At 36.8% G+C, this 16,513-nt stretch overlaps 1 protein-coding gene across 2 annotated transcripts in view; it reads left to right on the top strand.

The window, feature by feature from the left end:
- Positions 1-5,659: 5,659 nt before the first annotated feature.
- LOC126933952 (uncharacterized) overlaps positions 5,660-16,513 on the top strand; it is a 408,012-nt gene continuing 397,158 nt past the window's right edge. For both annotated transcript variants that reach the window (XR_007718781.1, XM_050754245.1), the window contains exon 1: positions 5,660-6,040. The gene's annotated coding sequence lies outside the window, so the exon portion shown is untranslated. The remainder of the gene's footprint in view (positions 6,041-16,513) is intronic.

The following is a 16,513-nucleotide window of genomic DNA, read 5'->3' as shown; positions in this document are numbered from 1 at the left end:
ACCAAAGCTGATTTTCCTTTTTAGATTTTTTTCTCAACCTTAGCACCATCACTGTAACCCAGTCATTTAGGATATAAAAGAGACGTAGTGGAAGGTGTATTAAGAACCATTTGCAAAGGTAGTTCAAAGGCTAGTGTGAGTTCTCTCCAGGTCATTTAAGGCCTAGTCTCCAGAAACTTGCGTTAGAATCACCCATACTGCTTACTAAACTAAGAGACTCCTGGCCTGTCCTCAGTTCTGCATTCAAGATGCTGGAGGTGAGGCCCCAGAGAGAATCTGCTCACCAGGCTCTCAGGTTAAGCTTGCTCAAGTTTGAGAACAATGCTATGGAATTTTAACATTTTCTTTTGATATCTCCATTCATTATTATGAGTAACCAACCACACTGCATAAGCAGGGAATTCATTCTGAACATAAATTTGCTACAAAACTATACAACAGGAAGATAGAATTGGCTATCAGGTAGTTATTAATACAGTGTATAGGAAAAGAAGGAGAAAGATTAAATGTTAAATGCAAGTTATTTCTAAGAAATTTTTCATGAAAACTAAATGATTCTCATTAAGAAGAAAAGAAACTTAAGTCATATAGTAGTTTGGGTACTACGTTCTCATATTCTCTTGTTGGTCATCCCTCTCCTTCCCCTACATCTCCTCTCCCCTTATTTCCTTTCCTCCCTCATAATGGAACTGTTATGAGGTGTCGTAGAATTTACATTCTGAAAGTTCATTGAATAACTTTTTATTTCTTTTTGTGGCAGATAGATATCACCTTAAGTAGCACCAGGAGATTTTTTAGAGAAGAACCAGAACTCTACCTAGACTTAGACAACAGTTAGTGTCCCTACAGTATGTAATAGAGAATACCAATATATTGTATGAGAATTCAAAGTCCTGTGTTGTTTATTTCAGAGCACAAAAGAAATATGATTGCTATGTTTAAAAAACAAACTTATTTACAGCTCGTTTTAGCTTCTCAGTATTATAAAATACTATTTTTTCTTTGTCATTTCACATTTTAAATACATACAGATGCAAATTTAGGATTTAGTTATTGCTCAAACAGCAGGGATGTTTCCTGTTGGGTGAGAAATGGAACAAAGATTTATTAAGCCACAAAACTCAGATTGGATTTGGACAGGGAAAGCCAGTGTCTGGTGGGTTTCTGTCATAAGAATATTCCTTTTTTTCATGTCCACCTGAAATGGAAGCTTCACTGTATCTCCTGTGCAGACTAGAGTGGTTGAGTTATAAACTTTCCCCCAGTGATGCCATACAAATTTTGTTCTTTGAACAATTAAAGCCAAGAAGACCAGAAAAGCACAATCACATCTTGATGGCCTCCATGCATTCATTCCCTGGTTGATTTTCTGTGTACTGATTATTCTCTGGGTGAGTAGAGTTTGCTGTTACTCAACTGTTTACATGATGGTTTATTCTTCCCCCAGTGGAGAGGACGACAGTGCAGGTACTAAGAGCTTTCTCTCAAGTGGGTTTCCCTGAGACAAGGATGCATTGAAGAGAAAGGGAATGGGGAAACAGAGCAGGGCATGTGGTTAAAGCTAACATCTACCTACTGCTTACCCCACAAAGTTGATGTCCCTCAAATCAAAGAAAGTGGCTTTTGTTGCCCCACCCTTCCACGTCAGGCAGTTTTTTTGTGGGTTGTAGAGTTTTAACCTCTGCAGTGAAGTTGATCCTGCCAGGCTAAGGACAATCCTGCAGAAAAAGAGGCAGGTGGGAGCCTTTAGCTGCCAACTCTCCTAGCATGTGGGGGATGGCTGGGCCTGGGCAAAGGATTCTGAGTGGAGCACCAATAGCACCCACTTTTTGCCTTTTGTTTCTCCCCTTTTCAATCCATGCTTCACTCTGTTCACTATACCACCATTCTATTCAGAAATGTCAGTGACTCCTCACTGTCTAGAGAACACATTTCTGAATATCTATTGCTCTTATCTCTTAAATTTCCAATCTTTCTTTTCACTGCTTTTGCAGCTCTCCCTAAGTAAGCGATCCACCTTAGTCCTACGTATGTTGCCTAAGTTACTTCCCTTCCTCTCTACCTGACTGACTTTTTCAATGGTTCCTTCATCTTAAATGCTTTCTTCTTCATGCCTTGAAGTTAGAGTTAACAAAACTGTGATTTAGTCCCCATTCAAATACATTTGTGCTTGGGTAAGTTAGCCTCTTTCAATCTCAGTTTCTTTACCTTTAGAAGCGACTGTTCAGCTCCTAAGTTCAAATGAGATGCTGCATTTTAAAGCTTTATGAAACTCTCCCCAAAGTACTCACTTAGAAAGGGAGCTGCTCACAAGACCCTGTGCTCCCTTTATTTTATTAACTTTTTTTTGTATTTATTGTGTCAGCTCTTTGACATTTATCATAACTACACTTAACTTAGGAGGCAACAATATTGTTGGGCACACCATCTTCTTTGTAAAGACAGGTATCTTTGCTTAACCAGCCTCCATAATAGCTAATGTAGAAGGTCTTCCGTGGAATTTTTATAGATTAACATGCTTGTTTTTAAATAACAAAGCTCTTGACAATTCCTTGTGTCTGGACTATAAAACTATGCAAAGAAGGTGAGTTTGAAGCCCAGATAATTACAGTTGAAAAATCCAGGTAAGTTTAGGTTTACAGTTAAAACAGATACTTAGAAGCTGATAGTGATATATAATAAACAGTGATCAAAAGCTCACTGGAAAAGGGAAGTCTTTATTCAGGAGAGACCTCTAATTGAAATATATGTGGGAAGTGAATAATTCTAAGTTACCAATATATTAGCAAAGAAGTTCCCAAAAAGTTATCTCCCAATTATTTGCTTTTAAAAAAATGTATCAAGTTACAGCCAATAAAACATATTTTAAAAAGTACTTTCAATTTCTTTGGACCTTTTGAGTTTGTGTTACACACCCTTTCTCAAGCATGAAATATTTAGTTAGGATATCTGATTGGAACTGTAATGTCAAAGTGATCAGAATCAGTAGGTTCATGATAAACGCAGTACTACTAGGAGTTATTTATTATGTCCTTAGTGGCTGGGGTTCATGTTTTGAAGTGTGTTCCATCATGCCCCAAGGGTATTTATAGACCAAACTTCTTAGCGAGTCTGGCTTTCATGATTTCACTCCGTGTATTGGGTTTGTACAAGTGGCTACTGAACACCAGCCAAGATGATTCACTTTTTATCACAAGATGGAAAACTTCCATCATTATGGTTCTATCTAGAGGTATCTGTTTTCTGTTACTGGTTAAATACTAGTGACATATAAGGCGGTAAGAATACATGGAACATGTTACGATAAATAGTTGAGGACTGTTTAAAAATCTGAAACTTGGGATGGTAATGAAAAAATACAAGCGGACCATTTCACAATAAACTTGGCTTACTCATTTTTCTCCTTTACCTTCCATCAGTAACCCTAACTACAGAGATGAGAGAGGGAAAGAAATTGTGAAAAACCTAGAGAAATACCTAAATAGCCTTACTATCTACCGTAGTTAGCATTTATTTCCCCTTAAAGCAATTGATGGTTTAGTTATGTTTCTCAACTGAAATTTACAAGATAAAACATAGGATATTTGAATGTCATATACAGGAAAGCATTGCTGTCAAATACATTATTGAAGCTGGAAAAAATGAAATTGAAACAGAACACCTGCTACTTTAACTCATTTAAACAAAAAAACAAAATGTTCTTTACTTGCTGACTGGAAATGCTGTATTTTCAGAGAAAAGAAAGTGCTAATCTAAATGGGACAAAATGTAATGATTCACTATGCAATGATATGAAATCAGAAATCTTTTAAATTAGATATTTCAGTTTGTGGAGGGTTAGGTGGTTTTTATAAAAATGGTTTTGTTCATCAGGTGGTGCATATTTCTCTCAAATTGCAGTAAAGAGAATAAAAATCGGCTTGTCACTAAAGATTTTTTTTTATTGACATCTTTAGCTTGTCTTCATGCCAGTAATTAAATTGCTAATTATGTGTTTCTGTTACTGTGGTCATGCTTTTATTACATAATTGCTTCAAGTTTAGCTCAAATCACTAACAATATTTATTTAACCTTTTTGTGCATTAGATAAATTTTAATATATAAAAGCTTTGGAACGAGTTCATTGACTCTGTTATGATTAGCAAAATCAAAAGGATTCTAACCTTTTTTATAGTTACATGAGTTGGTCATGTTTTCTGTGAGATTGCTTATAATTATTAATTCGAGCAATAGCAATCATTGAAGTAGAAGAGAAAAAATACAAAGAAAACTTTATAAAAACCTCAGGTACATTCCAGAAAAATAAAATGATCTAGTTTGACATAATTGAAAATATAAAATTAGTAATTTGATTTTTAATATATGTCCATGTTTTTCAAAAACATATTTGATTAAGTTGTGGATAATTCATTTACTAAGCTGCGGCCATGCCAACCCCCGAATGTAGGTGTAATTTTTGTCAGTGTCTCAATGTATTCATAAATTTTTCTCATTTGTTTATTTTATGCAAACCGTAAGAGACATTTTTCTCAGTGAAGATTGCCTCTTTATTTTATTTTGAAATATTTGTATATTTATTTCATTAAATGAGATAATGCTTTTTCTTATTAACATAATTTCCAGTACATTAAACATATTTCTCCACAGACAGAAGAGAGGAATCAAATTAAATGACAGCTAAATCACTTGCAGCAATTTCAACCGTTAAAAGAAATAAGTATCTCTGTTTTCTTTGTGATCACAAGATGTGCTGTAAAGGGAAATGAAATACTAAAGAAAGAAAGGAAAACATAAAGAAATAATGACTGACTTATTGCAGTAATACCATTGAGAGAAGAAAAATTCACTACAAATAAAAGGAAAAATAATATAGTGGACTTGAAAGTTACCAAAATTCATTTCTTATTGATGAGTTCAGTGGAAGCTTAATACTGAGTAAACTGATGAAAAAAATCAATGCAATAAACTATGAATGATGAAAGTTGAAATAAATACTTTTCCTATGAAAGACTATTATTCTAAATGTCTTTAATTTTTAATAATTCATGTCTTTATGTTTACAAAAAAGGAGGCATTATTGCTTGGTAGACTCAAAAAATGCATGTAAAAAGCATCTACTAGAATCCCGTATTTAGTAGTAAGTCCAAATGATATTGGTGACCTTCTGATTTTTAGTATCATGTCTTGACTTTAGGTGTATTAGGGGGAAGTGAGCTAGAATTTTAAAAGCCATGCTGACAAAGGATGCTTATACATTTATACAGCATACTTACTCTATTGAGGACAAACTGCTTTCCAAAAAGATAATTAATCTTTGGATCATAGAAAGCAAAGCTCAGTGTATATATTATATATACATGTATACAGCATGCTTGTGAAAATTCTGGGGGACAGTGATGATAATTCTTGACAAAATCAACATTACCACACACATGCACATGCATACGTACGCGTGTGTGCATGTTTATGTCAGTCAAGTTGTTAATGTGTTCAAGTCAGAGCATACAGGTTACCTGGATCTGAGTGTTTGCAGGTGGGCTTATCCACTTACTTTCTCTTTTCACACATCATTTAAAAAAAAGCTAGTTAATTTAATCAACACAATCAGAAGGCAGTCAATTAAGTAGAGAAAAAAAAATAAGCATTCCGGTCATTTTTACTGAATTGGTTCTGACTGAATTAACCTTCTAAATGCAGTTGATCTTGTAGTCTGCTCTTCTCCAATGCCTATATCTCTTTCTTCCCTTCCTCTCCCCCAGTTCATCTACATCCTGACATTTCACTCTCTTTCTCTCCCTTTTGTCCTCTTCTTGGCTTTTTATTGGATTCTTCTTCTTTCCTTCAACATGTTAAGAAGCCTTTTCCATTGGCCCATATTCCCATTCACTCTCCTCTCTCCCCTTCCAACACACATGTACCTTACCTGGCCCCATGGGAAAAAAAATGCTAAAGTTGATTTTTCTTGTTTTGACTTACAGATGTTTGAAACTATCGCTTTGCTGACAACATCTGACTGCCACGCTAGGATGTGACGCTTAAGGTAATAATTGTGATTTTTTCCCACCTTTAGAGACCTCTTGATCTGAAAGGTTCTTGGGTCCCCACTTGGTATAAAGTTTTGGCCATCTCTTGGACTATTTTCTCCTCAGTACAAAGCCTTTGTGAAGGTGTGTGGAAGCTGCAAGGCAAGCAGTTTTGTGAGGAGTTAGGGGTGCAATGTTAATGTTCAGGAATCCTTCTCTGTGCCCACTTTGGAAATACTTCCTCTTATCTTTCATTCAGGATGCAGGGGATAAGGCAAAAGTGCAGGCCACATGCAAGAGATTTTGAATTATGCATTAAGCTGATAATGCCCCAGAATGCAAGCTTATGTCAATAAATAACTAGGCTGGCAGGAGGAAGGCAGTCACCTTAACAGTGCGGAGGGTACCACATAGGGAGAGAACTAGAGGAAGACGAGGTGAAGGGTGAAAGGCGCTCACATCCTGTTAGCTTGCTCTGATGAAGAAGCAAGAAGAGTAAGTTAATATTGAAATTATTGTCTAATGCCTAGCTGCTTTTAAATGGATTTAGCCAAGGTAACAAGACAATCTCTAAGGTGGGCCCTGTGTGTTCAAGGTTGCATGTGTGACAGGGTTAGCCCTTCTGCGGAGCTGTATGTAAAGAAATTCTGTCTGCAGAGAAATTCATGAATTCCTTAATGGGACCCATACATTCTTTAAAAAGGCAAGAAGTTTTGTGGCGAAATTCGGCAAAATTCATAATGGGACACTCAAGGTTTTGTTTTACCAGGTATTCTTTTCTGATTGTGTCATAGAAAAGCAGTAAAAGCTAAGCAAGTGGAAGAAGCAGGATTAAAAGAATGCTATAAATTATGTCCCTGGCACATGATACAGGACTATCCAATGCTGATGAGAAATGATTCTTTAATCTTTGTGTTGCTTCTCTTGCTTTAGTAAAATGCATCAATAAACATGACTCTCTTCTGTGAGAAATGAACAGTGGTGCACATGCCAGCATATACCTGCACATGCACATGCACTATTTGAAAAAATATTTAGTCCTGTTTCTCATGGAAATGGAAAGTGTCTGGGTGTGTGGGCACTGGGAGATGGATACTTGAACCTTTATCTATTTTTTCGTTACCAAAAAGAAGAAGGAATTTCATATGCATTTTACCATTTTCTTAGTTTTAGACAGCAATTTGCAGCCCCCGGTTATGCAATCTGAAGCTTTTGCTCAGATTCTCTTAGCAATGTGTGCATTTGCGAGGCCAGTTCTATAGGCCCACATGCATATACACACTGGCAAATTAACAATGGACCTGAGAAAACACCCTTCTCCTAGGAGAGTCATATCAAGCAGTGTTTAAATTAAATAATTTGCAGAGTGTGGGGAATAAAGCTTTGTAGCAGTATCTGGAGGTTATCTTCCCTTGGGAAATTTCTGCCATTTAGTACAATCTGGTGCATGCCAATGAGACACACACTCATGCATACACACACTAGTAGATGTATTTTATTTTACATCTAAATTATATTTATTTCTGTAGGTTATCTGCCATTTTATGTTCATGTCGAGGAGAAAAAAAAGAGACAAACTTCTTGTGAAGGGTTGAGGTCATTAAGATCCAAACAAAAGCGAGGAAAGGTTATTGAGCAGACATGAGGGAGGGCTGACTCTGGCATAAAGCCATTTACCCCACAGCTTCTGGGGAGCATGGCTGTGATTGGGAGACTGATCAAGCTCAGGTCACTGATTTTGCTCCTAGCCCGTTGACTGATGGTAAAAGGGGAGCCATTGTTGTGGTGAGATAATGTGAGTAGGTAAGCCACAAGTAGCTGAAATTAGTTGATGTCTTGCTTCTTGTCCCGCTTCGGCAATATCAAAGCCAAATTGCATGTGAAGGAGTTTGTCGGTTAGAACGTCATGCTATGTCTCTAGTTAATGCATTGCTCTATAACTGAATGTATTCTTAGCCTAAGCAGCATACCTGTCCACCTGTGGAGAGAATGAAGCCTGTCACATGTAAGGTTGTTGAATGAAATGTTAACAGGAGAAGAGAGGGTTAGAGGGAGAGGGAGAGAGAGAGAGCACACAAGCAGAAGATAGCTACCTCTGTACAGGTAATTTTAAAAGCTCCTGTTTACAAAAAGTGGGAGAGGCTCACCTGAAAATAGTTATTTTTTCCATTTCCAAGATTATTTTTGTACCCTTTAGACTCTCACTTTTATCTTTTATGTGAGAAAATTCTTGCAAATTACTAGTAGCCAGTGTAGAAGCTGTGAGTTACAGTGCAACTCTCCGTGAATCCCGCATTCCGGCTCCCCCAATTCTTTGATAAAAATACTGGTGTATGTTAGTTTGCTTGGGCTGCCTGAAAAAATACCATGGACCAGGTGGCTTAAATGCAGAGATTTATTTTCTCACAGTTCTGAAGGCTGGAAGTCTGAAATCAAGGTGTTGGGATGATCGATTTCTTCTGAAGCCTCTTTCCTTGCTCTGCAGATGACCATATTCTTGCTATGTTTCTCACATGGTCATTCCCCTTTATGCACAAATTTCATCTTCTTCTAAGGACAGCAGTCACATTGGATTAGGGCGCATCCTAAAGATCTCATTTTAACTTAATTAGCTCTTTAAAGCTCTTATCTCCCAATACTGTTACATTCTGAGGTACTGGGGCTTAGGACTTCAACATATGAATTCAGGGGAACAGAATTCAGACCATAACAAGTAGACTTTCCAAGACAGTTGGTAGAACTCTAATTTTTAAATTTGTTTTTGCTTGCTTATTTAGAGATTTATTCTTCCCACTTTCCTTCTCTTCTGCATTTTTATTAATACTGGACTGAAAGTAATTTGTTACAATGATTCTAGGTGGATGTGTTTTGTTGTTTCAAGAAGAACAGTTTGGGGAAAGAGATAGAAAGCTTATTTAAGAAAACAAATCTTACTTGATTTTTTTTCTTTTAAATTCAAACCGGCTCCGCTATGTTCTCTGACCTTAGCAAGTTACTCAGCCACACTCTGCCTCCTATTTCTCCTCTGTATACTGTGGATAATAAAAAGAACCTTTTCAAAAGGTTGCTGGGAGGATTAATTGAGATAATACATGTAAAGTGTTTAACATGGTCCCTGGATCACAGTAAGTGCTCCGTAAATAGTATTTATCCAATAACCATAATAACCACAGACACTTAACAGAATTCTATGTTGTGCACTGGTGCTGGACAAAATGTAATACCCTTTCTGAATTTCATTTGATTACAGACTTATTTCGTGCTTTTAGAAGTGGAGCTAGGAGCAGATTCTTTTTAAAAATTATTTAAGTGGACTTTGACAGAGGCTTGGACTCGCAAAGTGTAGATAAAGCACAATCAGGCTTTATTGTCATCTCCTGTCTCACCAAACCAAAAGAAAGATCTTTGGTTGATAAGTAGAGTTAGAAAAACAGAGGAGAAGAGTGAGTGGCTGGGTCTTCTGATACCTTGTGGAACCCAGTTTCTTCTCTGGAGAAACTCAACCTGTGCAGCATGAATGGACAGACTTGGCAGGTGCCCGGTGGTCTTGCAGAGGGACCAGTCACCAGGCCCTCTCTTTGTCCACGGGAGACAGTGGCTTTCTAGCCTGGGAGGCCCAAGCACATTGGACCACTGGATATTCAGAGCTGGGATGTCAGACAGAGGTTACCCATAAGCCTTTCAATATGTGTAGTTAAGAACCAAACACATTCTTTGATTAAGTGAAACATTGCCAGTAACACTGAAAAGGCTCTATGTACTGCAATTGACTTGTATCAACCAACACTTTTAAGACTCTCAGGACCAGGTGCCATGGCTCAGGCCTATACAGCACTTTGAGAGGCTGAGGCAGGAGGATCACGTGAACCCATGTTCAAGACCAGCCTGAGCAACATAACGAGAAGCCATCTCTAGTTTAAAAAAAAAATTGCTGGGTGTGGTGGTACATGTGTGTACTGCCAGCTCCTCAGGAGGCTGAGGTGGGAGGATAGCTTGAGCCTGGCAGGTTGAGGCTGCAGTGAACTATGATTGTATCACTGTACTCTAGCCTGGGCAACAGAGTGAGACCCTGTCTCAAAAAAAAGAAGAAAAAAAAAACCTTTGGGACTTAACTACTTTAAAAATAGTCTGATGACCAAGAAAACAAAAGTATCTTTTGTTTTAAAGTGGCATTTCCTTAAGGAGCCTTTGGCTCCATAAAATCCTATGAAAATCTACATGAAGACTCTGCCCTTGAATTTTGAGAGAAGTTGGGGAAGTAGCAGTATACTTTGTTTGTTTGTTTTTTATTTTCTTTTATGAGACAGGGTCTCACTCTGTCTTGAAAGCTGGAGTGCAATTGGCACAGTCTCAGCTCACTGCAGCCTCAACCTCCCAGGCTCGAGCCATCCTCCCTCTTCAGCCTTTTGAGTATCCAGGACTACAGGTGTGCACCACTATGCCAGGCTAATTTTTGTATTTTTTTGTAGAGATGGGGTTTCGCCTTGTCATCCAGGCTTACAATTTGAATTGAATACAAAAAACAAGATGTTTAAGCTATATTAAAATAATAATGCTAATATAAAACGCGGATGTGTATTGGTATCTCCATGGGAGACACCATGCTAAACGCTTTAATTTAATTATATATATATATATATATTTTTTTTTTTTTTGAGACAAGGTCTTGCTGTGTCGTGCAGGATGGAATGCAGTGATCATGGCTTTCTGGGCTAAAGGATACTCCTATCTAGGCTCTTTATATGTCTTAGCTCATTCAGTATTTTCTAAAACCCAATAAGACAGTACGTTTTCTCACATTTAGGATGCACAATGAAGTAAAAAAGGATTGCTGGGTTTCAAATGCAGGCATTTGGGCTGCATTGCAATCTATGACAGTAACTGGTATACTTGAACAGGAACAAGAATCACTTGGAGAAGTTATAAAAACCGTATTTTCATACTATACATAAAAATAAATTCCAGAGATATTCAAAATCTAAACTTTAAAAACTATAAAAATATAAACAGGTAACACAGATGATTTTTTATAATTGTGAGTTGGGAAAGATCATTGTAAAGAACAGACAAAAACCTGCATGTTTACGTTATATACAAATTAAACATCAAGTAGTGAGTTTTCAGAAAGTAATAAGAAGATAAATCACACAACAGAAAAATGAGTGTAGGATATGAATGATATGAATGAGCAATTAATAGAAGAAATAAGAATGGCTAATAACCGTTTGAAATGAAGCAAAAAATGAAAATTTAAAATGAGATAACCATTTTTAATACATTGGATTGGTAAAACTTTATGAAAAATATTTAGCATCCATGAGTTGTGAAGAAATGGGTCCTCTTATACTGTTTGTAGGTGAGAGTAGAAAATGATACAGCCTTTTGGAATGGCAGTTTTTCATTATCTATTACAATTTAAAATGCACTGATCTTTGATACAGAAATTCATTTCTAGGAATCTATACTGCAAAAACACTTGTGTATAAATGAAGATAAAGTGTGAGAATCTCTGTGGAAACATTGCTCTCTCTTTTAATAAAGCTAACTAATAAGTAGGAAAAATATTAAAAGCAAGGCAAAGGCTAAAATAATTATGATATAAATCATAATAAAATTCCATAATATAAACTATGAAATACTATATAGCCATTACAAATAATAATAAAAATAGATAGTTTTAAATAGATTTAGATAGAAATCAGTATGATATAAAGTGAAAAGAAAAACTCTACCAGGCGTGGCAACTGGCTGGGTGTGGTGGCTCAAGCCTGGAATTTCAGCACTGTGGGAGGCCGAGGCAGGTGGATCGCTTGACCTCAGGAGTTTGAGTCCAGCCTGGGTAACATGACCAAACCCTGTCTCTACAAAAAATACAAAAATTTTCCAGGCATAGTGGCATGCGCCTGTAGTCCCAGCTGCTTGGGGAGGAGAGGGTGTGAGGTGGGAATAGCTTAAACCTGGGAGGTTGATGTTGCAGTGAGCCAAGATTGTGCTACTACACTTCATCTTGGGTAACAAAGTAAAACCCTGTCTCAAAAACAAAACAAAACAAAATAGCATGGCAGTCTAATTTTTATTATGTAAAATATGCACACTTATAAATAAACCAATGCATACATAGAGCTACTATAAGGACCCATCTACTTTTGAAAGTAATTATCTCCATGGTACAGCTATTGAGGGGGTGGCAGGAGCGTTCTTTCATGTTTCTACATGTAATGAAATGTAGCGTGTTAATCTTTTGCCATAAGCATATATTTTGTCTTCATTTAAAATTTTTACAGTGACCTCCCAAAAAACATTACTGAAAATATTACTGACTTGAGAAATTTTGTATCAAGATATGCATGGATAGAAAGATGGGATCTTGGACAGTGGCTTGTACATGATAGGTTTTCTTTCTGTTCTTTCGTATTTTACTTACCAGATATTCTTGGGACCCAGGGATCTTCATATTAAGAAACTCCTGAGACAAGTCTGGGGGTTAGTTGGGTTTGAGAATATTGGCAAAGGTGACACGTCTCCAAAGGATTTAAAGGCAACATGGACCTTAGAATTTGAATTCTAACATGGACCTAGAAAGAGTGATTTCAATTAGATTTTGCTTGAAGGTAAATTTTAGAGAATATAATTGTTTCCTTTACATTTTATGAAGGCTGATTCAGCACTCCTTTTTAACTACCAGATATTTAGCCTCCTGTGATGATGCTATTACTTTGGTGGGTTTTTCACACTTGCTGTACTTCCTACACCTCGCACTGTTGTTTATTTTAACTGTATATGGTCAATGCACTCATTCCTAACACCATCACTTCCTAGTATATATTTAATTGTTTACAGAATAACCAGTGGGGTGGGTTTAGAAACCTCATGACTGATTCTCTGCTTCTTGTTTTCTTTTACCTTTTCTTGTTGAGCTCTTGTAAAAGAGACATAATTACATTTCATATATCAGCACTTTCTTTTCCAGTATCTATCCATAGAAAGGAAGGGCCAGATGTGTGTATTTTAAAAAGAACCTCGTATTAATCCACATCACTTGGAATAATCAGGCCTGCTGCTATCATGTCTTTCTGACATACTGGAATGCACACCAGATGTTTGTCCACTTCTCAGTGAGACGCTTATTTTTGTATTTTCAGATCTATTGATATTTGCTTAGAATGCAATTTCCTCTTTTATGAACTGTGGAATAGGATCTATTTCCCTTGTCTACTCAATAGTTCTATGCTGTCTCATTTTGCCTTCTGCACCTTAAGTATTTCTTACTTTGTAGGTCAAATTATAGGTGAACTGTCATATCCCCTTATGTCTACGAAAGCAATATTCTTTGGAGAAAAATATAAAGTATACATTTGTGGCTTGTATGTATCTTGAGAGTCTTCTTTCCATTCCATATTTTAGAAGCTCAATAAAGTTGGAGTTTCTAACCTTTGGGTCACAGCACAACCCTGGTTAAGTTTCTCTGACTTCTAAAGTGGCTACAAGAATGAGAATTGTTATAAAGCGGGGAAAAGCTCTTCTTTAACAATTAGGATTCATCTACAACTAGAGCATTTTATTAATTACACATTGTAATCACATGGATAGTCACAAAACCAATCGTGCAAGTCTGTATTTAGAGATTTGTAGACAGAAGACTTAACGTAAACATAGAAATGTTAAACCTACTCAACTGTAACCTGCAAAGAAGATAACAAGAAGGATTCTGTTCTCTGTATGATTTGTGAACAATGCTAAGTAAATATTCATCATTAATATATAATAACTGTTGCTTTTGGCAGTTCACTTTTCATTTAATTTGATAATGTGTCCAGTAAATGAAGTGGTACAGGCTACAGTGTTTTACCAACACAATTGCATATTTTCAATCATTGTTAAATGAAGGCAGCTCAAGGCAAAGCTTTAACCCCCACTAGTTTTGTGTGTGATAAAAAGAGAAGGCGCCATCAATCTTTATTGTCTGTCTCGCTTACTGTAATTGCATTCAATAGTCCACTGATTCTGTTGTCTGTGCTAATGTCAGGAACAGAGGAGAGCCAGATGCTCAGACTTGATCATATGCATCCAGTGGCCACTTTGATAAGTTGGCAGCAAGTCACTGGGTTTGATGATAAATTGTTAACGCTATAGATTATGAACAGCTGAACACTGCAAGTGTACATGGAGGAAACTTCTTACCTTGTTTTAAATCTGGCATCATGATGCTAGCTAAAGGGCATGTCATGTATTATTCAAATGCATCTTGCACTGGAAATGTGCCAATGACTCATTGTATCCCTATGAATAGTAAAAGCAACAACAACAACAAAAATCCACAGTGATTTGAACATGACATTAATGGTCCCAGGATTATGAAAAGCATTTTGAAATACTGTTTAATAGTTCTGATTATCTAATTCAACAAGAAGAAAGCTTCTGAGTTGTATTCACATTTAATTCGTATTAAATCATGTTCTTCCTGGTCATTTCTGTTATATTAGCTGATAATGAGGAAGTTTTCTAAAAACAAACCAATTTTTCATTAGTGAAAGCCCATGGCAGTTTGCTTGTGAAAGGACATATATTGGAGCTGGGAGGCAAGCAGTGTGTTGACATTTTTGCTAAGGTTTTGTTTTATACAAATGCTGCTGCTGCTGAGAGAGACGTGACACAGGCCATTTGTACAGGGTATATAATTGGTCTTATTTCTACTGAGCCCATGTAGACATTTGTAAAATTCAAGGTTGTGGTTCTGAAGTCATTGGAAATCTATTAAAGTTGCTTTAAAAAGCTGACATAACCATGAACTGTATGACAGTTTCATTCTAGAGAATGCTAAGCTGTTGACCACATTTTTAATGTAAAGTTCTAAGTTCAGATGATGAATATTTCTTTATTATTCTAGAAATTGCTCTTGAAGTCTCCAATCATTAATTAGGCTTGGATTCCCTAAAATAAACACATTAAGAAATGCTGGGCTTAGGCCAGGCGCGGTGGCTCAAGCCTGTAATCCCAGCACTTTGGGAGGCCGAGACGGGCGGATCACGAGGTCAGGAGATCGAGACCATCCTGGCTGACACTGTGAAACCCCGTCTCTACTAAAAACTACAAAAAACTAGCCGGGCGAGGTGGCAGGCGCCTGTAGTCCCAGCTACTCGGGAGGCTGAGGCAGGAGAATGGCGTGAACCCGGGAGGCGGAGCTTGCAGTGAGCTGAGATCCGGCCACTGCACTCCAGCCTGGGTGGCAGAGCGAGACTCCGTCTCAAAAAAAAAAAAAAAAAAAAAAAAAAAAAAAAAAAGAAATGCTGGGCTTATGGATTGGGGCAAAAAAGTCTCTTATCTAAGTGATTTTTTTTTTGTTAGATAATCAAAATTTTATAGTCTCTTGTGTGTTACTTTTTGCCTATGCTGCCAGGAGACTCAAAACTGAATCATAATGACTTTTGTAGCTGAGTTTTCAGATATGCATATCTTTTCTTTCATTTCTCCTTTATTCTCCACTTGTTACTAACTTTACCTTGTTTTTCTTGTTTCTCCCTTATTGGCAGGATGCATATGTAAGGAAAATGGATAGCAGAGTAAAGAAGGGAGAGAACAAACTTTATCATGACATTTTAAAGACAGAGCCCTGAGGTATTTAACCGTGTCTCAGAAATAGAAACCAAAGTCTGTAGTTATCACAAATGTGAAATCCTAGCTGACACTGAGAGTCACTTAAACCTCTCTTAGGGTCATTTCCTTATCTTAAAAAAGTGGGCATAATAAAATCATTTAATTAATAAGACTTGGGTGAAGATTAAATTAATATCAAATAAACATTTAATAAATGTTAGCAGCTATGATGCTAAAAACTTTTTATGTGAGCTCTGGAATGTAAAGATAGCATAAACTTATGACCCAAATGTTAGAGTTTACTTCCGATGGCAGCTGAAATTAGACTCAACCCTTAAAATAATTTCACCATAATTTGGAATACTACAAGTTAAATCCTGCTTTACGCAAGCGGATATATGAAAATCTTGGTTTACTCATTTGATTTTTTTGAGATGCACTCTTATTTTAGAAAATATCTTTAACTTTATAAAATTCTTCATTTTAGTGTTCTTTGAGGTATCAGGCTCTTCTGTAAGAATGAGTCATTAAAATTTAAATTTATACAAGATTTGCAAGAGCATATTGTTGGCCTAAAGTAAGATACAGCTCTCTTTCACTCAACACTTGAAGGAGTTCAACCCAGATTAGCACTCCCTCCTTCTGGATTTGTAGTATTATTGCTAATCTTTTGCTTTTTGTGCTACTCCTAGTTTTCTCAGCCTCAGTGGCTGCTCTTTCCAGTATTCTCCCCTTCCTATCCATCTCTGCTCACTTTCTACATTAGAATGCCCAGGGCCTTAGCTTGGGGTTCATTACTTGCTCTACATACACACTCCCACTTGGCGACTTCATCCAGTCCCAAGACTTTACATACCATCTATAGACTAATGGCTGCCAAATTTCTGTCTCCAATG

Source organism: Macaca thibetana, chromosome 13, assembly GCF_024542745.1.
Source record: "Macaca thibetana thibetana isolate TM-01 chromosome 13, ASM2454274v1, whole genome shotgun sequence".
In the NCBI taxonomy this organism is placed as follows: domain Eukaryota; kingdom Metazoa; phylum Chordata; class Mammalia; order Primates; family Cercopithecidae; genus Macaca; species Macaca thibetana.
The sequence above is the reverse complement of the archived record's forward strand: the minus strand, read 5'-3'. Positions and strand labels throughout refer to the sequence as shown.